The following is a 24,270-nucleotide window of genomic DNA, read 5'->3' as shown; positions in this document are numbered from 1 at the left end:
AGTATAAATTAACAGCACATTTAACGGTTAACGCTTAGGCGAATCTGAATGGCAAGGCAGTCGCCCCGTTTTTTGGGATCGTCACAAAGAAAAGGCAGCGGCACTGCGACGACGACGACGACGATGACACTTTCGCAATAATTAAACGCGTATAATATGCAGCACTCCTCCATTGCTGCTTCACTTTATGCTCGATTCTCGATTCTGGTGTATGTGTGGCATATACAGGTGTATACACTGTACAGCATTCATATGTGTGTATTATACCTGAAACTTCTCTCTCCTGTGCGTGTATGTGTATTTGTATTTGCTGACCGTTGCGATATGCCTTTTGGGCCGTTTTGTCGATTTCCCACTGAAGCTGATGCTGAATCCTCGCGTTCACAATTCTCGCACGTTCGCACGCCGTGAAGTCCCCAAACAGACTGAGTGCCGTGCCTGACTCCACTCCGGCGCGAGGCGATGCGATGCGACGCGACGCGTGCCGCCGCGAAGCAACAGCTAGCAAAAGTCCCAATCAAACATAAAAATTGCCCCAAACTGTTGCGCAAAGAGGGGAAGTCCCGAATCCCGACACCGACACAGAAGTAGCCCCAGTAGCAGTCCTAGTCCCAACCCCCAGTTTTAATCCCAGACAGCCACGCCGCACTCTCGTACATGTACTAAAAAGAGGTGACGGTGGCCAGTGCGCAGGTGCCAAGAAGAGGGGCGCCTCCAGGCCAAGAACAGCTGAGAAGCAACAGTTTGTTGTGGCAAGGGGCCGCGCGGGAGTCGGAGCAAGGACAGCCAGCCAGTCAGTCAGTCAGCCAGCCAGCCAGCCAGCCAGCCAGCCGGTTGGCAGAAGTGGGTCTCTCTGTCAATGTCACACTCGTGGAGTTCTGCACTTCGACGGGCATGTAAATGGGCTTTCCGTGGGTGGAGGAAGAGAATATGTCTTCTGGTTGAGGGTTTTAGACCAGGACGAGTCGAGTACGAGTACGAATACGAGTACGAGGCCGTTTGGCAGCTGATTTGACTTTCACGCTTGTTGCGCCTTCACCCAAAGCCCCAATGGGGGGTTGGCATGCTGTTGGGTGGACGTGGTGGTGGTTGGCATTTGAAAAGCGCGTTCCAAAACGGGGCAATTATGCCAAGCAGTCGCGGTGGCGATGAGCTTTCGCGTTGAAAGGTAGCATCATGTGGCGGCTGGACATGGCTCTACCTCTCTCCTGCTGCAGCAATTAGTATGCACAGCAAGAACATAAACGCAATTTTATTTGCACATTAAGAAGAGCAGCATCAGCAGCAGCGGCAGCAGGTGACCTCTGACCCGAGAGCCAGACGAACGTAGCGAACGTGACGCACATATATCAGGTGTATTTAATTAGTTGGCAATTTTTATTCCACACATGAACTCCCTGTGTCCTGTCGCCAAAGTTTCCTTTATCTTTTCCGTTTATTGTTTCTACGTAGCGACGTTAGTCAACACTGATTACTGTCTGCTTATTTAATGGCGATGACACAGCAATGGGCGATATATGGCTGATCATAAGGAGGGCGGGAATCTATAAAGCAGGACTATATGGATACTTCGATTTGGGTTTATAATATAAACTTTATATATTCTGTTGTGTGGTTTTTGTCTTAAATTATTATATAGCCTTCAAGGTAAACAATTAATTTGCCTCGCCCACACGGCTGGCCCTAATGAAAACTAATACTTGAGCAAGCATTTAATAAATATTTGTTCAATTAGCAAAGTACTCACAAATGCACTAAAATTAATAGCAAGGCTAAATCGTAAGGTCATCCGACAAAAGTGGCACCAGCAGCAGCCACACCAGCAACAGCAGCAGCAGCAGGAGAAGCAACAGCGAAAGCAAAACCGAAACCAAAGGGAAAGCAACAGCAACAGCAAAAGCAAAGCGGAGCGAAAGCACTTGCCCTGTCGCCCTGTCGCAGTTGATTCCGCCGCTTCTTTATAAATAACGCCCCAGCAAGTATGCAGGATAAAATGTGAGCTGCGGCACTTGAGTTGCATGCACACAGCCACACATACATACACACATACACAGAGCTTGTTTTCCTCTGTGGCATACAGATGGATGAATGGTGGTGCTGGTGGTGGTAGCCTGGCAACACAATTTCCCATTCCCATTCGCCGTTTGTTTGCTTTCTATGTTTTTCCTATGCTGTTTGCTTTCCGTTACACACACGCACCAACAGCAGCAGCTTCAGCAGCAGCAGCATTTGTGTTTATTCAGTGACGGTGTGGTCAAGGGGGCAGGGGGGTGGAGGGCCAGAAAATCTGTGGGCTGAAATAGCTTTACATCCGGATAAACGGTCGTATGGCCGTGTGCGTTTCCAATTCCATTCGCGATGGCTAATGGCCTGCATCAATGCACCAGCTATTTATTTGCCAGCCATCCCAGCATCCGACCTACAGGTTTCACAGGTGAAATAATACAACAACAACAAAAGTTCTTGTTTCAATAAAATAATACGAGTATATGGATGAATGGATGCAGATATAGATATGTTTTGCTGGAAAAATTCGAGTGCCGTGCTGCTTGATTGTTTGGGTTTTTAATTCTGCGGCTTCTGCTGCTGAATTGATGTGAATATTTTATGGCTGCTCCACACAAAAAAAAAACATACTTTATACACACATACACACATAAAACACAATGTAAGTAGAGTGCGGAAATCAAAACTGAAAGCCCTGTCGAGCAGTCATTACATTTGTACGCACAACCACAGCAGCAGCCGCAAAGAACAACAAATCATTTCCGTTTCCGCTTCTGCCTATAAAAACAAGTCAAGTCTGATATTTTGGGAATACATTACGGTGTGCCCTTGAGAGCAGAGTTCCATTTACTTGATTTTTAAGATATGCCTGTGGTTTCTCTTGCTGTTATTTTGGAGTTTTAAAAGTCGATTTGGAGTCCATTTTATGTTTAAGAACTTATAATATTTATACTAACAACAGAATCTTTCCTTTCTTCATTGTACTACATATGTATTTAGGTACCTACTTATGTACTGATTGTTTTGGTTCCAACTCAAATATGAAGTAAAATAAATTATGCGTTCATACATACATGTACTTTGGCTGTAGGCGTTTTGGTTTGTTAGCTAAACAATTTCAAAATTTAACTTCATTTCTATGCTCGTACACAAAATTAATTGACCGAGTGTGCTTGGTTGCCCGTTGTGGGTACAGGACAATTAGGTTTTGGGGCAATTCCATGGCGACATGCCGGACATACCCAACGACAGCCACTGACCACAGAAGCGTGCTATGACTATGGCTATGACGATGTACCTCTCTCTCTCTCTCTCTTTTTGGTCATTAGTGTGGCATAATAACAATTACAACACAGCAACAAGCTGCAGTAACAAAGCCATTTTACACTGACCTACGCACAACGCACAGACACACACACACAAACACACAAACGGATAGGGTAATACAAACATGAAAGTTAATTAAACCGAAAGTAGACTGACATGAATTTATACGATCTAATAATATGCCACTATCCGGAGGGCGAAGGACCCAACAGCAGCAGCAGCATCAACCCACCTCCCACAGGCCGCAGGGCGCACCCACAGATGTCTTCTATGGCGGCTCTCCCACTCCCTCTCCGCACTCCTTTGGTGTATTCTATTAGATTTACATGGACTTGTGAGGGGAGGGGTTTACGCTTCGCTTAATAGCAGACAATAATTAAAAGTGACAAGTAAATTAGTTTCTGCCGTCAAACTGATTGTGAAAAGAATACACTGTCTGTCTGTCCGTCGGTCGGTCGGTGCGGCTGCTGGTGGCAGTGCGTTTAGCAATTTTTATTAGCTACCAAACAACGGCTCCAGCAATCACCATCTCGTTCCGTACGGCGGAAACGATACGGCTAAGAGTTTCCGGTTTTGGGGCTTCGCACCTGCCACGGCGGGAGCATGCGTTCTGCGTTTGGCGTTGGGCTTTTGGCGATGTTTTATTCATGCGACTATTAACTGATTTTATCACGCTACAAATATGCACTACAGGGCGTATGCATAATAAATTGCAGACACTGCTGGGCATTGTACTTCACTCCTGCTGCCTCCTACCTTCTGCTGCTTCTTGGTTACTGCTGCAGCAGCTGCTCTCTCTCGCACGCCGCCGAATCTGTGCCGCATTTTGCGGCAATCTTTGCCCCGCATTTTATGAGGCGACGCATTTTTATTTTATGACCTTGTTTATCCCTGTCACATGGCCCAAAGTCTTTAAAAACCAACCACAACTTTGATGAACTCGTAAAAACCAAAGAAACGAATAAGTGGCCACGAATTAGTCGCGCCCCTTTGGGAAGGTTTCGACCAATAGTTACTCAGCGATTGATTGTATGAATAGAAACAGTTCAAAACAATAATTTATTCCTTGTCTTATTTTTTTATTTACCTATGAAAATATACGTAGACTGAAAAAACTTGGCATAGAATGAGCTCTTATATTCCGTTTATATTTTCCCCATCCCCGTAATACTCTGATAAACAGAGAGACATATTCGAATACATAGGAATGCTTTCACCTTCAACTAAACTTCAATAAATTCCAAGATTCTTTAGCATAAGTACCCCAATGCTCTTCCGTAAATCCATCTAATAATACGAGTATGCACAGTCCAAAAAGTTACAGTGGGATTTAAATTAGAATAAGATACATCTGAAAATTTGCCTGGAATCAATTAACTTTTATGATTTCTCCTACGATTTGTTAGAAAAATTACATCTTTCAAGCTATCCTACACAAAATCTAGGACGCCAACAAGTAGGCGTTTCCCAACGACCCTGCCCACGTCTTTGAGGGACGTCTGTCTGCTGCTTCTGCTCCTGCTGCTGCTGCTATTCATGATACTGCTTCCGATGCCTCTTCATGAATGAGTGAATAAATTCCAAAAATGGTTGTCAGAAAAGCGTCACAGAGAAATTAATGATGACTTTTATACGCGAGCAATTCATGGCATTTTTATAATAAACCCACACGCAGATACACACACACACACACACACACACACACACACACACACACACACACACACAGATACTCGTGCACACCCATGCACAGGAGATACCTTTAATTTGATTTCGAAGGAAAAAGAAGGAGAACAAAAATGTGGAAAATATTTATTTATATGAACGCATGAGAGAAATATTCAACGAAAATGGGCCGACATACAGGAAAGACGTGGATTTGGGAAATGTATCCCAAAATCCGATATGTGCGTGCGTGTGGTTCATTTCGTTTTTTTTGTGACTTGGCGACTTTTAAAAATGGTTTTTTTATGCTCGTTTGCATATACATACGTACGTACGTATATTCTGATTTTGAAGCCATTCAAAGTCAGTTTAGCAGCCATCAATCGATTTATAACGAATAATAAGACAATCGGACAAGATATATGTATAAGTTAAAGTGAACAAAATTCTACGCTATGCACCGGCAGAGACCTTCTCTTCTGGCCAACTTGTCAGCCTTCTGTCGCCTTCTTGGCCAACAGCAAAGTTTCTGCCAAGTATTTGCGACACAAAAGTTTTCCTTATTTTAAAACTGAAAACCAAACTAAACAGAAGACCAATGAGAAGTGTCAACCAGCAGCTAGACATTCCTTTGGGAGGTCGCATAGAGAGGATAGCGAGGTCCTGGCTGAAGGTGAAGTTGCGGTTGCAAAAGTTGTATTTTATTGGGATTTCAAAATTCCTAGAGTACGAGTATAAATTATTTCTGAGAAATACAATATTGCTAAAGCAAAGTTTTGCGGTTCAGGTTTAACTAATAAAAAAGAGGATTGCAAATAAAAAAAATTCCATTGAATTATTCATGGCATAAAATATTCAGAAATACAAATGAGTTTATTTATGGGTAGGTACATTTTTCATGCATATCAAATTGCATATTCGCAAAGTAAATTATCATAAAAGTAAAGTAAATTATCATTAAATAAAAAAGGAATATATTTATGGGTATTACTGGTAATTAAATTGAATTTTATTTGCATTGAGTTTTTAATGAGATGTTTATTATTCATTGGAAACCAATTGACAAATAATGAATTATTAATTGGCAGATATAAATCGGCAAATAGAAGAGCTTTCCGAGCTACAAATTTTTCCTGGAATAATATTTTTAGCTAAAAATAAACATCACTTTTATAATTCCTAAGAACTTTCACTGCTGAAACGTTGAATTTTCGTTTGAAAAATCTATAAAAGCTTCAATACAATTTGAAGTCAATTAAATAAGCATACTCACATTTTTCAAAGGAATTTTCGCACACAGTAAGCCTCAACTCAATTAACTTTCTCATAAGCTTAAATGGATTTACACCAACTACAAAATTGTAAGCCACAATTTAGTTTTTCAGTTTAGCGGTCCAGCTACCGTACCCGTATACCCGTAATCAAAGACAATCAATAAACCCACTTAACCTGATTAAATTAACAACTTTTGTTTTGGTTGACAGACTTGAAAGGCAAGGATGGAGGAAGGCGTCGTCCGTCGCCCGTAGTCCCCTTTCTTGTGTCCATTTTCCGTTTTTCATTTGGCCAGTGTCCTTCGTGCCGTGCCGTAACCCGCCGGTACGGCTCCTTGCTTGTGGCCAAAGAGTGCAATCAATTGCAAATTGAAAATTCAATTTTCGTTAATCCGCTTAAGCTAACCTTATGGCATACCTCTTCCGTTTCATAATTTAACATTTTCCCAGCCACCCCATACATACATACATATGTATGTATGTACATGCACGACATACGTATTAATATGTATCCATGTGTCTCCATGTGTGCGCTCTTGTATGCTCTTGCTCTGTGGCACACAAGTTTTCGGTTTTCGTTACCATGACGAGGTTATTGCGGTTGCTGCTGCAACTGCAAACATTTTTGCAGTCAACCCAAAAAACCAAAGCAAACGCCAGCATATTCTATTAAATTTTCGGTTTCGCTTGTTTTCGCCCTCTGCGTGAAAATTCGGAAAATATACCACCGTGTTAAATTTGGACAAAAGAGTTTTATGGGGCGGCGGCGGCATCAGATTTCTAGTTTAAATGTTAACATTGATTTTGCTGGCGTGTTTTGGGTAACCTTTTCCTCCTTTAACCAAAAGACATTTTTTAACGCAAAAATGGCAGAAAAATTCTTTGGAATAAATGAAATTTTAAGTGTACAAAGACAAAAAGCTCTACAAGTCGATTTTATCTGTCTCCACCCCTGAGAGGTATTCTATGAATTCATTTCCTCCCCTTACATGCGCTGGAAAGGCACAAAAATTTCACTTTAATTGCAAGTTGAATGTACAAAGGGAGGATACGAATCTACACAGTGATTCCCAGCTGCCCTGGCCGGCTTCTCTTCCCCCACATCAAGGTCAAAGGAATTCTGCTTTTGAGGGGGGAGACCTTTCAAATCTTACGAGTGAGTACGAGTATATAACTGTATAGCAGATAGTCTGAACTTTTAATTAGTCCGCTGGTCGGAACAACAGACCGGAAATTAAGCGAGTGAACTGTTTGTGGGTGAGAGACGACTGTCTATTTCTATGTTCCGTGTGTGTGTGTGTGTCCTGTGTGTTTTTATAAGCCCCCACACACACACACACAAAGCTGTGGGGTCGCCCCCACACTGATGTCCTTTTCATGCAGGAAACACTTTAATAAAAACTTCAATGGTAGAGGCGGTGGCTGAGGCGACGCCTAGCAACCAGAACCAGAGCTCAAAGGGTACCATACCGTACCGTACTCCGTACCGTACCTCACTCTCGTCGTTCATTTGGATGAGTGCCGGTGGGCGTGGCCATGGGGGCTGTGGGGCGGGAAAGACATGAGATGCCTGCCATATGCATATACAATCTATATACGTGGACCGACTATTAATTAGCCTTTGCATTAAAGCAGAGCACAAACTGAAATGCATTTTTCACTGCCTGTTGCTTCTCCATTTGCTTCCACTGCAGCTGTCTGCTACTTGCTGGCCCCATGACTGTCCAATTGGATGTTTATCCGTTGAAAAATGCATAAAAACGAGAACTCCGATGCGTATGTATGCGTATGCGGAGTGCATGCAAATGCAGTGGCAGCCAGGGGACAGACATGTGAGTAATTTTGGGCACTAAAAGGCATCTACGAAGGGCTTGAGTCGACTATGTGATACCGTGGATAACTTGAAGTTAGCCAAGGGTTTATCCCCTGATGAATGTCAGGCCATAGCAACTCGTGGCACAATAATAATAAATAGTAAATTATCTTATCGAAATTCAAGACTCTTCGAAATTGTAGAAAGCTATGCACGAAAGATGAATATGCCAATTTTTAACATGGGAAAACACCTTTTTGACACACTATACTCGTTTGTCAGTTGTGTTGTAGTCTGCACTCAACTATCACCGCCACTGTCACTGTCACTGCCACTGCCACCTACTTGCAATGAAACCCAATACACTCACCAAATCCCAGGTGCTGCCTGCTGCCTGTACTATATAAAAGCAATAGCAACAGTATGCATATTGCAAGGATACCATCTGTGGCAGAGCAAGATACAGACAGAGAGAGAGAGAGAGAGTGAGAGAGACATTGAGTGAGTGAAGAGTGGGGAAAGAGATAGAGTGTGCAACCAGACTCCAGACGCACAGGAAGCGCAGCGTAATCGCAGTTTGAGATGCACTCGTGCAACATTTTGGGGTGTTTCGGCCACATCGTTAGTTTCGCACTTTGGAGTCTGCCACTTGCGGAGGAGGGAGCGCATGTATATCCTTCTTGTCTGTGTGTGTGGGAGGGGTAGGGCGTAGGTGTGGCACGTAGCTTGGATGGCCATGCAATTGCATTATTTAAAAACTTGCTACAGCGGCAGCCAGCCAGCCAGCCAGCCAGCCATCTCCTGTGCCACAGATGAGCAGGCGGTTGTAAAAACTTCGCTGCGCAATATGCGACCCATCAAAAAAGGAGCAGCAGCCAGCATCCGATCCGTTCTCTGTCCCAACCCCTCCCTTTCAACCACCATCTTCATCTCTCTTTCTCTACGGCTACAGCCCACCTCGCTGTGTTCTATTACGCCTCACTTCTCTCTGTGCCACTAATTAGAGTCACGGAATGCGCATCGACAAGCCGCGGCATGGCCCTTTGGGCTGGTGGGGTGTGCGAGAGGGGTGCCTTTTATCTTACGTTTTAACTCGATTTCCGGTTTGATGCGCTTTTATTTGTGTCGATTGTGGGCTGGCCGGAAATTAGTTTCGTTTATACTTTGCCTATGCCATATATTGAATGTCCAGTGAGTCTCTCTCACTTTGTGTATCTGTGTGTATGCCACCAATTTCGACCCGATGGAGTTCAAGGAGAGAGAACGCTATGCAATCAATTTGCTGGAACTTGAGTACGGATCGAAAGCTCCTCTGGGCCTGGCACACAAAATGTGATCAATGGCCAGGCCATTTCCTCATATTTCTTTGCACGGAGCAGAGCAAAGCAAAGCACAGAGCAGCACTTTGGTTAATGAAAACTTACAGAGAAACAGAACAGAGTACAGAGGAGCAGCCAGCCAGCTCCGCACTTGCCTGCAATTACAGCAGAACAGAGTACCCGTTCCCGTTCCCCTTGCCATCAAAGAAAACTGAGATATGTGCGCCAAGCGTATTTACACTTTGAGGTCAACTGAAGTTATCTTTGGCAGACTCCAGAGATTCAAATTCGAGTGTGGAGAGATTGAAAGCTGAGAGTGGACCCAAATTTACATTGGCATTCCGGCTCTCGTTCCGTTGCGATGGCAATTTACGTCTTACCACGAAAAGCGACGCTACTCCACTTCTCGCTGTATCAAGAAGAAGAAGCAGCACTTCGACACATAGCAGATGAAAGGGGTCGGACGAGGAGTCATCTCTGTGGGGGGGGACCCACACGCCAATGTCAATGGATTGTAAATGGAGGACTGAGATTCGGTTTCGGCTTGTTAAAGTAGAAATAACAATTCCTAGAATTACAATAAAATTCAACGGCAACGAGCAACAATGGCAACAGGCTAAGTAGAGGCATTACCCCTTTGGAAGAAGCCAGCAGGGGCAACATCTCCACCTGCCCGCCATGGCTGACTGCCACTTGAAGCACTTTAAGCTGTTGCTGTCGTCTCAGTTGTGGGTCTTGGTTTCTGTGGGGTCTTGGGTTCCAGGCTTTCAGGGTTACTGGGCTGCTGGGCTGCTGGGCTGCTGTTGTTGCGTGTCGTTGCGTGGCCAACTCACACCAACACCAACTCTAATACAACAACGAGATTAAATGTCCTGTCGCAGCGGGCTTAGGCATTAAGCCTGGGTCGCACGGCATGGCCAGAGATTTGATGTCGTTCGTATACATTTTCCTTGTAGCGAAAAGTGAAAAGTTGAATTGCCTGATGCCTCATGCCTGATGTCTGTGTCTGACTCTGTTTTGTGAATCAGAATAAACATTGGTTTTTTTTGGTTGCCATTGCTGGATGCTTATTTTGTACACTTCCTTGCTACAGCCACAGTCACAGTCATCTCCATAGCGCCCGTTTGGAGTGCTAACGTCTGCACTTATTCTCCTTCAGCGCCTGCACCCTTTTCTCTCCTGCCACTGCCTGTCTTTTGTGACCAGCTGTCAAGTGAGGCATGGCTCCTCCTCCTGCTCCTCCTCCTCTGGCTTGCCTCTCGTCTCTCCTGTCTGCATGCAATTCAATTTATTTCAGAGCTGCTCATACGACGATATATGGCAAGCTCTGCCGCTCTGCTGCTCTGCTGCTGTGTGCTCTACACTCTGCGAAAAATTAAGCCCGAAAAGCTGATTTCATTAGTCGACTCAGCTTGTCGGTTATTCAGGCTAAACGTTCATTTGCAGAATTTCAGCCACGTTTTCCCGTTTAAGATTACTTGTGGTTCCCGCTAATGAAATTATATTTAACAAACGCAGCAGAGTTTTAATTCTATTTTTAGGTAAAAGTTGGATAAATGCAGTTGTCTTATGAGTTGGGAGATCTTATTATAGAGCAGGTAAACAGAAACGACAGGTCAGGGCACACAGGGAAGGATAGAGAAAGAGAGCTTCACAGACGAAACAAGAGAGTGGGTAATACAGCAGAATAGAGAGAGACAGAGAACATGGAGAGAGAGAGAGAAATAGAGTGCAAAGTTCTTAAGCAATCAATAATTCTCCCAGTGTAAGTCAAATGGAGATTGAAGAGCCTCTTTAAATTCCATTAAAGTTCTTTCACGGCCCAAGGTGCTAAGGTTACACAATTAAATTACAGCCGTGGCCTGGCAATTAATTAAATGCCTCATTTATTAACGCTTTGTTAGGCAATATTTTCACAAATGACTACAAAGACAAAAGCAAAGCAAAGACACAAAGAAAACTCGGGGAAAAATTCAAGCAAAGACAAGAAGGGCCCACAGACAGTGCCATAAAAGCCAACACAGCACACGTACACACACCCATACGCACACACACACAGATACATACGCAAAAAGAGCGTCTGATAAATTTAGGCATTACGCATACGCCACGTGGTCGGGCCCTGATTTATTTTTAACCTCAAAGCGTCATTCACAATAAAGATATTTTACGTTTATGACCCACAAAAATGGAAACTTTTACACTGAAAGCCGCCACTGCGACGGCCGTCGCTGACACCGACGCCAGTTGCTGCCACAAGACCGCTTATGGTGGCACCGCTGCGTATGCGCAACCATTTTGCAAGGGGCGTTCACTTGTTGCGGTTGACCGAGCATAAACTCTATGGGACACAGACAGCTAACGCCCGAGCCCCGAACTTGACACGCCTCCATCTAATCGACCAATTTTTGTGGGCCGTAATTTAATATGCGGTCGCAACTTTAACAGTCACGACACGTTGCCGATGCCGAGGGGTCCGCTATCTCCGTCTGTTTATCCAGGCGCACACCTGTGCCAACACAGGGAGAGCTACAGTTCTTAAAAGCCCCTGCTTTGGCATCGGCATCAGAATTGGCATTCGATTCATTTGATTTGGCCACCTGACTACCAACCTAACTGGTCTGTCGGCCTAGCTTATGCAAACAGGCAACACTCGAGCAGCCAAAGGCTTTCAATGCGCGTCAACAATTTACTTTGCTATTGCGCTCTCGATTTGTATACGCTCGTACTACTCCCCGTACCCGTACTACCACACACACAGATAAAGATAAAAGACAATAAAGGAAAATCGAAATTACACTGACTGAAGACCATCGCAATACGGGGGGATTTGGCCATAAAATCCAACCAAAAGGTATGGGGCTTAAGAGGCTTCAGCGTATTGCCAGTTATTGGATTGCCATACGCTTAACAGCGGATCCCCATTAAGAGGGTAAAGCATGCATTTGTTGGAGCTCAGCTCTCTCTCTTTAACTGAAGAATCTCCCATCAATATATGATGTAAATAAATGGAAAAAATATACGTAACATTCAATTATTATTCTACAAAGGGATCGCACATCTAGCAATTCCCTTCGTAACTTTTCGAATATTTAAATATTTTAAGCTGTTCCGAACCACTGTGCAATTGCTGTATACTTTACTTACCCTCCGGTGTACTTTCTTTCACTTTTCCCTCACGTTTTTTAGTCATCCCTCCCTCTGACACAATCAATCAACGCGTCAAGGGTCTCCTTTAGAGCCCTCCCCAAAGCCACTCCCCCACACCCGACTCCCCGTCTGGCAGGACCCGGGAACACAAGTTTGCTTCATTGTCCTCCTGGCCTGTCCCTGAGCCTTGGCTGCACACAATAAATGCAAAATAAAGGTGTTTTGGTCCGCTCGTTACGTCGCCGTTGAGTGTAGTCTGAAGCTGGGGCCAAAGAGGACAAAGCCAGGGAACTTCACACCCATTCGGGTGGCCGGGCAAGGGTTCAGTTGAGGTTCAGCCAGCGACCTGCATAATATTACGACAAATGCTCGAAACTTTTTCAATAAACAACACATTTTACATTGCAGCTGTATGCGTACCAGAACTACCACATGTCCCAATGGATACTCGCTATGTATGTAGATAGATACAGCAGGACACGACGGTAGCTGGGCGTGAAGCTCAAATAATTTGCATAGTTGTCGGTGAATGGCACTTCTGAGCACTGAACACTGACAAAAATCAGGTGCGAATACATTGTGGTATTGTGAAACCTGAACAGATCTCACAGGGACTCCTGTCGGATGCTTTCTTTCAGTGCAGGGCGCTTCAGTTACAAACTAAAAAATTCATAACCCAATTGGTTGTGGCATACGATGCGTGGAGCGGACTATAAATAATCCGTTAGCGGACTGTCAGCACATGAATATGATGTATCTAATTTGCACGCAATTCAGGCCAGCACACACAGCGACAGCGACAGCTACAACGGCAGGAAGACGCGTGGGTGGCAGTGGGGTGGGGGAGGCGTCAATCATAAATGGTGTTGTTAGTCAACGTCCACACCAACACCACCGCCAGTTGCAGCTGGAAGCCATCCTACAGTGTCTGTTCTGCTCTGCTCTGTCTGTCTGCCTGTCTGCCTGTCAGTTTATATCTCCGTCACACTCCAACTGTCGACAGTGCAACTAAAATGATTTGTCAACGCTGAGCTGAACAAAGCTGTTCGTCGGTTCTTCCTCTGTGCCTTGCAAAACTTGCAAATGTTTTTGATATTATTTCAAAAGTCAACTGAGAGACAGAAGTGCTGGGCTTAATTACCAAGTCACATTTACTGGAAGTAAACAATTTATAAAGTTATCCCTCTGGCTAAAAATATATTTTAAATTTTTTTCTACTGCCCAACAAAAACTTTCATCAACAGATGTTTATGCTGTGCTTGAAACTCCATGTAAAAATCATAAAATAAAGACAAAATTACCTAAACAATTGAACAACTAAACTAAACAATGGACTACACAAGCAACTAAGATGGATGATCCCAGTGGATGCGCTCTTTTAAGCATTCAACAGTGCATGCATAAATTTAATACCCACACACACACACAAACACACCCATGATGAATACTTTTATATTTTATGAATGCAACTAGTATATTCACAGCTTGAAGGGCGAGCAGCAGTGGCGTTTTATTGTCTCTTTGCTGAGTTTTTTAAACCGTAAAGGATTACCATTAAAGTGTTTACCAGAGCCATTGATTCCTGTGCTACAAATACATAGTTATGCCTGCTTGACCTACATTTAATAGAATACGTCTTAACAATATATATTTGGACAATTACTGCCGAAAGAGTGTTTTATTCAAAATTTCAATTGCAATTAATTTTATAAGCCTTTTTCATCCGATTAAAGATCTGCCGACCACTTCTTTTGGCAGAAATAAAATAAATATCAACGCACGCAAAACGGGCAAACAATTGGCCCACAGGCTGCACAGGAAGAATTACTTTATCCTGGCCATCTGGCCAATCCATGCATGCCAGCAATGGCAATTAAGCGTATTTACAGCAATTCTGTTGCCTTAATTATGGAAAATGGCGGCTTTAAGTCGCTGACGGGCAGAGATTTCGTTCAACAGCTCCATGCTACTGGTAATTGCAATTGATGGGCCTTGGGAAATGGCCCTGATGCCTGATGCTTCTGTTGCTGCTGCTGCTGCTGCTGATGATGACGATGACATTATTAAATTGAAGATGTTGATCATTTATAAGGCACCACGTTTGCATATTTTATAATAAATGAAACGTGTGACAGCATGCTTAACTTTGCAGCCAGCGAACCGTCTCCCTTCATCATCTGTGGGTCGTGTCAACTCTGACTCTGCCTCTGCCTCTCCGCTTCTGCCACAGAAACATCCAGAGCCACAGCCCTTCCATGCAATGCATACTCCTAGAATGTCTGGGGCATGCATACACGTACTCCATACTCGTACTCCTACTCGCATGTACATCATGCATGTGCTCGTATATGTGCGGCATATACACACATTAGTTTAATGGGACATTGCAACAGGGCACTGAGATGCCTGCCACAACGCTGCTGATGCCTTGTCTTGTCTGTGTGTGTGTGTGTGTGTCGTCTGCCCTCAGCCTGTGTGATTGTACTATGATGTGACTCGAGTGACTCGGAATACACCCGTGTATATTGTACTTCCTCGTATATGTGGATTATTCACGTTCCTGTTGTTATTCCCACTGGTTGTGAGCCCTGTCCCTGAGTCTTAATTGTTTTTTGTTTTTACTAATAAAAGCCAAAAATAACACAGAGCCAGACACATGTTTACTTATGCTACGAGTCAGAGATCTTTGATTTAATTTGGAATATCCTTTTGACAGCAGGATTGTACGGCATGGCTGTTAGCAGCCCCCCAAACACCCGAATTTAGATATATTTAAATGCTTTTTATATCGCAGATTAGGTATCCCTCATTCGAACACCTAATTCCACTCCTCACACTCACTCACACAAAAGGAGTGTCAGATATATATATATACATAGTGCTAGATTATAGTTTCACACCATCAGCACCCACATCCGGCCCACCCACCTCTGACCACCAGCCCAGACTCGTCCACAATCGATGATTAGTGTGCAGCAGTATCAAGTGATGAGCGACGACCATCACGTTCCTGTATTAACATGGTCATTGGTTATGATATTATGTGTGTGTGTGTGTGTGTGTGTGTGTGTGACCTGTCCTATGCGAGTACTCTATCCACTCTGCTGGCACTGGAGAGTGTGGAATCTCCTTCCACTCCAAGCAGCAAAAGGAATAAAGTCATAAAAGGCATTGGCCTGTGCAAAAAGGATCCAATCCGTGCTAGCACACACACACACAGCACTGAGTACTGGGAAAACAAATAAAAAAGGACACAAATCGTTGCCATATAATCAGGACCGAAAGATCAAAGTGAATGCCGGCGGCCAGGCGCTGGAACATCTGGTCGTCTCCCCCCCTCGCCACACTATACAAAAAAAACAACAAGCAAAAAACACTGAAGACACCCATAATGATGTTAATGGTAATGATAACAATGATGATGATGATGATGGCGACGAGGCAGGGCAGGGCCATAATTAGGCTCTCGCCTGTCAGCGAACGAGTTTAAACCGTCATCTAAGCAAACTTTAAAGCCAACTTGGTAGTCCCACGGAAACGACATTCGTGGGGGCGAGAATTGCGAAAGTGGTATGATGGAACGCTCGCTGGGTGCCGCTCGGCAATGTGGTTGGGAATTAGAAAAAGTTTTTAATCAGACAGAACGATCCCAAGGCCAGTTCCGTTCAGTTCAGCCAGGTTTTGTGGAGGCCTTGTAGCCGTGACGAACTTTTTTAATGAGCAACGTTTTGCGGCTAATAAACATTTGCGTGCTCGTGCTACCTCCTGCTCTCCTGCTGTCTTGCTCCATCCGTATGCCGTTAGCAGTTGATGTTGCCATGACGCCATGTTTTTAATTGGCAGTCCAAAGGCCGATGGAGATGGAGACGGAACCGGTCTGGCCCGGTCATTTGCCTTCCCTTGGGGAACGCAAGTCGGCCAAAAGGCAATTGAATATTTTATTAAATTGCCCCACACACAACAACAACAACAACAACAGCAACAACAACAACAACAATGGCCACATTATATTTTGACAACAATTCATTATAAAATGTCGCCAAGCACAAGGCCAAGAGACCAAGAGGCCATTGCCAAAAAGTTATGAAAAGCGTTGCGACCCATTGGACATGACGCATGCGGACGGTCAGCCAACAAGAAAAAAAAAAAACCAAAGTTTATGTTACTCTCTATAAATATATATATGTATATACCTAAATATGTATGTCTGTATATACCTCTATACCCTCGTTTGGAAAAGTTAAATATGATTAGCTTTGAGTTTGCCGGTAATTTCAGCAGAAAATTCACTTTGATTTCTGCTCAAGTTTCCGATGGAAATTTATTTTTATCGCTCATCAAAATAGATTGTGTGCGGAGGATGGGAGGTTCACGGAGGAAAGGATTGACGCGTTTAGTTGCGTCAGCAATGACATTTAAATTCTGCGATTTGCACTTTGAGTTCTGCGCTGCTAATGTAGAATACATTACAGAATTTGCTACTTCAATTATTTCGAACGAATATCAAAACAATTCATAAATGCATATGTATCTTGGTTAAATTGGTTTTCTGCTTGCGTTATGGAACATATGAAAATTCAAATTCGAATAATTGATGGGTGCCAGCTGAACAGCTGATCGAAATCGCAATGGATCCCAGTTTCTCCAACTGGAAATTTCTTCAAATTAATTCGTTTAATTTCACACCTTTTAAGGGCATCAAGCCTGAAGCCTGAAGTGAAACTGAGTTTACTTTTTCCATACTTTTTGTTGTCGCTAATACAAGTTTTCAGCATTCAAATTTACTTGCAAAAGTTTTCTCCCTTTTTTTTTGCCTTGCTTGGCTACTTCTTCTCCTTCCTCCTTTCCACTTTTTTGTTGTCCTTTCGTTTTCGGGTGTGCCTTTGGTGAAGGAAACTTTTTTGTAGCATACTTTCCGGGGCGACCAGTTTTTCCCTCTTTTTTCCTCCTTTTATTTTATTTTGATTTTGCCGCCATCGTTTTGTTGTTGTTGTTGTTGCTGTTGTTGTTGTTGTTGCTGTTGTTGTTGCTGTTGTTCTTGTGATTATTATTGTTACTTTTAGCAGACAGCAAATCAACAAAATTATGATAAACAGCTGCAGGTATAGACCGAACGTTAAACGAAAAACGGACCCAAAAGCAAAGGTCCCGGTCCTGTCCAAGGAGCTCTCGAAAACGGGGCGCAACAGGACAGCAAAAAAAATGACAGCACGCTTGGCCGCCTGTCCCTTCTGAACCCAGGGCCCAGACTGACTCCCAGATCCAGTCCCTCCCCCCACTCTGACCAAACAAAAAGAAAAAAGAGAACCCACCTCTTGTCTGGCCGTGTTTCTGGCATTATGGGACTTTTTAGGCTCATCGCCAACGCATACAGTATTAATTTTTTTTTGTTTTTCTTTTTTTTTTGTTATTATTTGTGGCCCGGCGAAGGGGAAATTTGCACGGAACGTACAAAATAAGATGAAAATAAAAATAAAGAATAAAATCAACTGAAATACATATTTGCACATGCTTACGGTGGCGTGTTAAAGCTTTTGATCTTTTCGTTCCTTCTTCACTTGCTGACTGGCTGGCGTTATTAACGCTACCATACATACCATACAACATGTTCAGATGTGGGGGATACACTTATGGCGGTGCGGAAGGGGGACGGGGCAACTGGTGGGTGGGTGCTGGAACTCCAAGGTGACAGCTATTCCCCAGGCTGACGGGGTGGCTGACGGGGGATATAACTGGGTGGCAACGGTGCTGCTCCTTTGGAGATTTTGCATATTGCCAGGCAAATCGAGCTACCAGTGCGGTAGCTCTGTGTCTTTCCCACAACACGTCAAAAATTTTCCCAACATTTTCACAGTCAGAGGAGAAAAGCATTTCAGGTGGCAGCCGGGTAAATATTTGCATATTTGATATTTATGTAGCAACAACTTTATACATGATGTAGAGTTTCCATATCGATTTTGTTGCCACATTTTTAGTTATTTTCCTTTCCTCGCACACCCACACACACACACACACACACTTTTTGGCCCATGTTTGCACTGCTCTCCACTGCTCTGCTATCCGAAAACAAAACGATGTGTCGACGGAGACGTGCAACAGGAGCAACGAGAGAGCTAAGTATCCGCTGTCACATTGTTTGCCGAGACCAAAAAAAGGCACCATACCACCATGTACGACTATAAATAGTCACTGATGTGTTGAACTTTCTATAAATAGCGAGTGGACTAATGAAATCAATGGCAGAAAAAAAAACTCTCACAGTTGCCAACAAACTGAGAACTGTGAGGAAAACAATAAATATTTCCCCGGGGGCAAAATCGAAGCTTAGAACTTGTTGACGCAACAATTCATTTGTGGCATGACCCGGAGGCAAGTGTCAATTGTACAATTGTGCCACATTGTTCACATACAATTTATTGTTATCGTTCCACCGTTTACACCGTTTACAAACATCCTTTTGCATACTCGAAAAAGTACAGCAGCAAAATACAACAAAAAAAAAAAAACCACAAATATATTCTATTTATTTGCCATTTTGAATGGCATGATAAATGGTTCCCAATATGCTCTCAGAGCGCCCATACCCCCAAGGACATGGCATAACTGGGTAAACAGAAATTTACCGCAATGTTTGCTTCTTGTAATGGAAGTCCTGCAGCTGCCTTCTAAGAATATTTCTGTTTGAATGGGACAGAGGAGAGGACAGCCGTAACTCGCTCGAAGCTCATCTATCTTTGTGGCTCTTAAGCCAATTGACAGTTTCAGGCCATAAATAATTGTAAGCTGCCAGATTCTGAAACATTTTCGTGCCGCATTACCCAAATGTTAAATATTGACTGTCGCTTTTGATACGCCTTTGTGGACGAAATTATTCCAAATTTAAATGCTCTCTTCGATGGTTTCTTATTTTAATTGGTTTCACCTCAAATCATATCTAATTGGCTCTAGTTGGGAATAGTTCCCTATAGTTCCCGAGAATTCGCTCGCTTGAATAAATCCGTTCCATCGGATTCCTAGAATTGTGTGCGAAACGAAACTACAATGATACCTCTTGCTACTTGGAAATAATTTGCTTCATCAACGATTAAGCCACAATTACAAATTTCATGGGATTCAAGTGAATTTTCCCAGTGATCTGCAGTTCTGAGACAAATTAGAGAGGCCTTTTTTAAATACTAAGAAAATAAAATATATTTGCTTTCAGTTCCACTTTTAGTTGATATTAGCATTTATTATTAAAAATCTCTCTTAAAGAGCAGAATGACTACATATAGAATTCATTATTTATAGATTGTTTAAGCAACCAATCAAATTCATTGGCTGACTGGAAGTAACGAAGGAAGCAACGGAAGTAGAAAAGACTCAACACTGATTTATCGATAGCTTTCTGTCAAGGAGAAGGTCAGCTAAATTGAAAAAATTTCCAGCACTTTCAATAGCCCAGGGTAACACCAAGTTCTAGAACAAAGCAGTGCCTTTGCCGAAGTCAATTAATTAAGTCAAAAGCCAAAATGACTTCTCGCTTTGTGGGGGCTGCTGGCGCCATTGTTTACCTGCTTGCCATTCAAATGCGAGCGTAGCTGCAGCATTCCCCCTCCCTTGTTAAGCTTTGACTTGTGCAAATGCAGTGGATGCAGGGCGAAGAAAATTAAAGGGAATCTATCTTTAGGATGCTTGGCTTCTGGCTCCTTCATGGCCATTTTCAATTAATGCGAGAATCATTGTTTTCCAGCACACCTCCGGCACAGAACACAGACACTTGCACCGGATAGCTTCCGAGCTGTTGAAAAATTGTGCATTTTGCATTTGCCTCACACACACACACACAAACACACACTTTCTTTTGCAGCTTGTTGATTGTGCTTCCGTCTGTGCTGTGTCTGCTGCCCTGCTGTTCAGAACCGTCCTGTCAGGCACATCCTATTTGGTTCCTACGAAAACTGGCATTGTGCTGGGAGCTGGATGCTAGATGCTATATGCTGGATGCTGCTGCTGCCTTTTCCTGGGCTCAGCTTCGTAATGTGTTGTGTGCATCGCAAAATGAGTTATAAAAAAAAAATGTAAAATTGAAAATAAGTGTATTCAGAGCAGCTTCTAGCTTCTTCTCGTGTGCGCATGCAAATGTGCCTTTGCCTTTGCCAGGAACTGGTATTGAAGAAGTATTCTAAAAGGTACAGGCACACACACACACGCACACAAACGGTAGGTCCCTCCTCTCATACGCACTCCTGCAGGGCAACGGAAATGTAAGCGTTGTACACATATTGAATCCATAAATAAATCCTTAAGCAAAAATTGTAAATGTCGGATTAAGTGTATCTCGAGGACACACGGCATTATGGGCCATGTGTTTGTGTGTGTGCGTGTGTGTGTCCTCGCATAAATATATACAATATATACATACATACACATATCAGAGTGGGAATTACACTAAAAACTAAATGGCAAAAAACAGTTTCACTTTTTTCACTGTTCCTTCAACTTTTAGACTCTCCTGTTTAGTGGGGTGTCAAACGTGATAAGATCGAAACAAAGTTAATTCCCCGAAGCGCCGTTTTATGGAAAGAGCAAACACACACCGATAATAATTACTGGAAACATTGTAATCCTCTTAACACTAGGATTCACACGTCGTGGCGTACACAAAGCGTTGGGACACCCCCCCGACAGCCAAGCAGAATACAAAAAAATCATAAAGCTGCGGGGTAATAAATTGTCATACTTACAGCTTTTAGCGCGGCTTGAAATTGGAACACTGAACCCAGACAGTGCAGAGCAGAGGGACACACAAAAACACGAGAGAAACTTCGCCAAATGTGATGGGTATACTGGGGTGTACACTCCACGGGGATATTCGAATCTCTAAGACTTTAGACTTTGGGACTTTTGAACGACACGAAATTCGTTGCGATAGACACGTGCACACGCTGCCAAGTCCCCAAGAAGACTGGAGGTGCAGTCTCAGTAAAGCAGGAGCTGGAGCTGTGGCTGGAGCAAACGGTAGACTACTCAAAAAAGGAGTTCGGTGGAAGCACGAAGTTGTCCCCTTAGCCCCCCCCAAGAGTGCTAAGAGCGGCGCGGCGGCAGAAGTGGGTGGAATGAAAAGACTGTTGCGCGCAGGGGAAATTCCCCTTGTACGATTCCTTTGCTGCCTCTGTCTGTGTGCCTGGGGAAAATGTCCCTGGCGTGTGCTAAAATGACAACCACCAACCCACCCACCACCGCCTACCCTGGGCGCCTGCAGAGCAACAGTTTGTTGGGCCATCAGGGTCATCCTTGTAAGCATCCATCCCTTGACATCCAGCGACACACGAGTACGTACATACGCACGTACGGAACGTACGAGCATACGCGTATCAATAGCCAAAAAAAATATTTCCATGCAATGCGCGGCAATGTGGGTGACGAGCGTGTGGTGAACGCTAAAAGGGAGGTTGAATGCGTTGGAGCGTAGGAGGAGCTGAGCTGAAAGCAGCAGCCCTGACATCGCCACCGCCACCGCAGTTTTGTCAATGTCGACGTCGGTGGAGATTTGCGACGCACTGGATATCCAATGGGTTGGACTGCTGCTGCCGGAGTGGGCAGAGCAACTAGTGGTTCTTATATTTCCACAGTAACAAATTTGTGTACGCTTAATTGGTCTACGCTTACATTGGATCAGGACACGGACCGCACTTCCATCATCATCCATGGCTCCCATCCACCCACCCCCATGGACCCAAGGCTGCCAAACAGCCCACAGGCAGCAGTCAGGTACTCGTATATACATATATACATATGTATATATGTATACCCGTACACAGTTTTTCATTATTCAAAAATTGACTGCTGCAGAGAGTCCCCCAAAAATGATGAGAGTATCATATACTCGTAAAGTGAATTATGCCTCTGTTCTGCATGAGCAGAGTCCTTGCTTTATACACTGATGGGATCTAGAAAGAGGGAGCGGGGAGCGGGGTTTTATGACTTTAAACAGTGTAATATTTCCATTAGAGGGCACTATTCTGTTGATGAAACAACAGCCCGATTAAAGATTGCAGGGCTTCTTTTGATTGAAGTTTTGCAAACCTTTTAACCTTCGTGTGTTCAGTAAAAATGTCAGAATATCGTTGCAAGATATTCTCCATCAATTGTCATGGCCTTTTGTACTGGCGAAATGAAACATTTGCATGATTTATATGTATGGTACCCCACCACCATATGCGGGGCATTAAGGGAACGGAACCCGAAACCTTCCTCTTGCTGTTGAGTTGTAAATATGGACCACAGAGACGTCGAGAACACTGGCGTACTATGTCATATTCGGGCCTGTTCCCTTTTTTTTTTGTATGGAAGCATAAATCAGAATGGGAGCCACCGCATACAATGGCCATTTGCCCATTTGGCATACACAAAACAGAGGCAGAGAGCGGCTCAAAGGTGCCATGCCATGCCATAAACATAAGGATGGCAGGATGGGTACACATCTCGACAGTGTCATAAAAAACAGTTTACACAAGGGTTCGGGCCCATTTCGCTGGCCATTTTATAAGGCCACTGACAGCAATTCATTGAGCGCAACAAAAAGGAGGTGTAAGGTGGAAGGTGGAAGACGAAGGTGTAAGTCAAAGGTGCTTCAATTAATCTAAGTGCAGGCCACTCACATGCACCATTTGGTCGTAGATCTAGAAGGAAACTTTGCATATTTATTGTCTGCACCTAATTGAAAGTACATAAGCGCTGCTGGAACCAGATGCCCCCCCACATGACAGGATGCAATCGGAAACCATGAAATCAAAGGGGCTTCCATGAGACGAATCGAATTGCTAAAGGTCAATCGAATCCAATACGAATCGATTCGATTTAATTAAATCTGTAAATGTGTGTCCTAATGATGTGCACTCGAGCTGCGGTCGGGGTCCGCACATGGAGAAGCGGATGCGTGGAGGAAAGGACCCTAGTCAGTGCTAATTAAAAGCGCAGCTGATTGATGATTCGGCTTCAGTGCAGCACCCAGCCAACCCAGTCCAACCCTAGTGCAGTTCCTCGTTCCGGGAGGCGCCAATCAGAGGATAATCAAGTGAATTTCATTACCGCTCACACTTCAAATCGAGACCAAATTATTTATAGCAAATGTTCAATATATTGTCAACCGGAAGATGGCAACAGGAAGACGGCAACGACAATGGCAACAGCAACGACAGCGACGGAAAGACAGCTCCTAACAAGCATCGACACGACCCTCAGGACATTTGGCCTGAAGTATGTATGTGTGCGTGTGCTGCCTTTCTATATACATATTTATTCCTGTCTTGAAGAAAATTGTTGCCTTTTTCTATACCCTTATATTAAAATATTTTGAGATTTTCTCGACCTTTTTATTAGAAACTAATTTTCAGGCAAATGATCCATTCGGTTTTCTTTCGTCCACTGTTGTTTGGCCTTGGCTCATTCACAATTCATCCCCATAGCCAAAGATCGACCATCATCTACTAGAACCTTTTAGGATATTCTGCATTTCGGCTAACCATCACCATCCGCTGCTTGCTGTTGCAGCTGGCCAGAAGCTAGTGGAAGCCTCGGCAGAGGCCAGGTCCCTATTTGCTCATCCTCTGCAGATAGACAAACTCATTACTAAAAATGAGCGTCCTGCGGCGTTCAAACAAAGCAAGGACCAAACCTGTAAACGGGCCCCCTGGCCAGGTTTACGTACGACTACTGCGCGTAAGTATGTGTG

The 24,270-nt window shown here is 43.8% G+C and overlaps 1 protein-coding gene across 4 annotated transcripts in view; it reads right to left on the bottom strand.

The window, feature by feature from the left end:
* The window catches only part of LOC111070899 (SCY1-like protein 2), a 50,660-nt gene extending 29,202 nt beyond the window's left edge, over nt 1–21,458 (bottom strand). For 2 of the 4 annotated variants that reach the window (XM_041594129.1, XM_041594130.1), the window contains exon 1: nt 21,281–21,458. The gene's annotated coding sequence lies outside the window, so the exon portion shown is untranslated. Of the gene's footprint in view, nt 1–267; nt 395–21,280 lie in introns of those variants that run through there. The other 2 variants (XM_041594128.1, XM_041594127.1) reach the window with 1 other exon arrangement.
* Nucleotides 21,459–24,270: the final 2,812 nt, after the last annotated feature.

Source organism: Drosophila obscura, unplaced genomic scaffold (assembly GCF_018151105.1).
Source record: "Drosophila obscura isolate BZ-5 IFL unplaced genomic scaffold, ASM1815110v1 contig_208, whole genome shotgun sequence".
NCBI lineage: Eukaryota > Metazoa > Arthropoda > Insecta > Diptera > Drosophilidae > Drosophila > Drosophila obscura.
The sequence above is the reverse complement of the archived record's forward strand: the minus strand, read 5'-3'. Positions and strand labels throughout refer to the sequence as shown.